General features: G+C 47.2%; 1 protein-coding gene across 2 annotated transcripts in view; it reads right to left on the bottom strand.

Annotated features, from left to right (window-relative positions):
- Positions 1 to 1,429, bottom strand: part of LOC126396914 (alanine aminotransferase 2-like) — a 12,283-nt gene extending 10,854 nt beyond the window's left edge. The window contains exon 1 of one of the 2 annotated variants that reach the window (XM_050055285.1): positions 960 to 1,429. The gene's annotated coding sequence lies outside the window, so the exon portion shown is untranslated. The remainder of the gene's footprint in view (positions 1 to 959) is intronic. The other variant, XM_050055286.1, reaches the window with a different exon arrangement.
- Positions 1,430 to 1,853: the final 424 nt, after the last annotated feature.

The raw sequence follows: 1,853 nt of genomic DNA, 5'->3' as shown, positions 1-1,853 counted from the left end.
TAAGGGCGAGGAGAGGGGCTCATTTGATTGGTGTGATGTGTGTAAAACCCACTCCACGCCTTCTCTCCTGCCTCTTTCCAACTTGCGCAGGTAGGAGGGACGGAGGTGGGAAAGAGGAGTAGCTGCGCCAGGTGCACGGTGTGCCAAACTTGCAAAATCCGCCTGGCCACACACAGTTGGGAAGCGCAGGTGCGCTGCGCCTCCGCCTCGCCCGGTCTGCGAAACTAGAGCCCAAAGTTTCACACAATCTGTATTATATTTTCCAAATGTCATAAAAGTTCACTTCATTAGTTCAACAAATTGTCAAATTTTGTAGGCCTAATGCATACTGAACTGAGAGCCATGTACCAAACAGTTCAATACAAACTGTTACACATATCATATAAACATACATAGTGTATACAGCAATGCTTATATATTGATGGATGATATTAACATGATAAGGAGCAGTGAGTGTTTAGATTATGACATATTTATTTTACTGGTAAGGTGTATGCTTGGTTATAGGGTTATTTCTCAGGGATTGTTCCTGACACTATGTGACTGGTGTTAAATGTTAATTATAGTGACGTCATGCAGGAAGAAACTGGTCCAGTGACATGGTGGTGTGGAACAGGTTGTGTCTAGGGTGTGATGGTATGCAGTGATGTTATCTGCCCATTTCCTGACTCATGAGGTGTAGTGGAGGGTACACACTGTTATTCGGGGTATACCCACTTCTTTTTATGACTGTTTACAGTGTACCAACCTATCAGCCAAAAAGCCATTGGTAGAAGAGTATACCCACTTCCTTCTTGGTAAACTACCCATCTACCTAGGAGTACACCCATCTCATCAACTACCACTACACCACTGTGCGTTAGTCCTGTATGGAGGTCAGGCTGGCACTAATACATTTTCTGCAGTCTTGACTGTCCCTTTTACTTCTTTTATTTATACAGGGCGTCTGGCGTCCATACCCTCATATCTATGGCGTCTCCCGGCTTGGTCGCTACGCATCAGCCGTCGAAGGAGACGCGGAAAGAGAGGTGGAGCAAAATGCCGGCTGAGAGCTCACCTGGCTTCGTCCTCCACGCACAGCACTCGTCGTCCGCCGTTTGGGGTCTCTGGGGAGTTTGCCAGCTTCATCATCCGAGGCTCCACGGAATACTCTTACCGGTGGCTGCAGCCGGCAGTACCGGAGGCCGGGTACTCACTTCCTTGCCGCCGGCCCGTGAGGATCCGCAGACGGGGCTGCATCCCGGACAATCTCCGCCCGGTCCAGCGTGCCTCCCAACAAACGGATCAGAGTTTGGTTTGCATGGCTCTGATCAACACCAGGTCTGTCGTAAATAAGACTTTCATCTTAAATGACTTTTTTATATCACATTCTCTGGACTTCCTCCTTTTGACTGAAACCTGGCTGAAACCAGGTGACAACAGCGTCTTCTCTGAGCTCCTCCCACCCAGCTGTTCTTTCTTCAGCTCCCCGCGAGCGTCGGGGCGAGGTGGGGGGCTTGCTGTTGTGTTCAAGGATAGTTTTAAATGCTGGCGTCTTCCTGCAGATGCATACTCCTCTTTTGAACTGCAACTGTTTGTGATGGAGTTTGCAAGTCCCATGTTGTGTGCTGTTGTCTATCGCCCTCCAAAATATAATAAAGACTTTATTCAGGAGTTTTCTGAGTTTTTGGCAGACTTTCTACCAAAATATGACAAACTTCTAATTTGTGGGGATTTTAATGTTCATGTGTGTTGTCTGTCTGACCAGTTTGCCACTGACTTCAAAAGTCTTTTGGCAAGTTTTAATCTAACTCAGTCAGTGGATAAAAAAACACACCAGCTTGGGCACATATTGGACCTTGTAATTTCCCTTG

The sequence above is a fragment of the Epinephelus moara genome, chromosome 10, assembly GCF_006386435.1.
Source record: "Epinephelus moara isolate mb chromosome 10, YSFRI_EMoa_1.0, whole genome shotgun sequence".
Classification (NCBI taxonomy): Eukaryota; Metazoa; Chordata; class Actinopteri; order Perciformes; family Serranidae; genus Epinephelus; species Epinephelus moara.
This window is presented reverse-complemented; position numbering and strand designations above follow the sequence as displayed.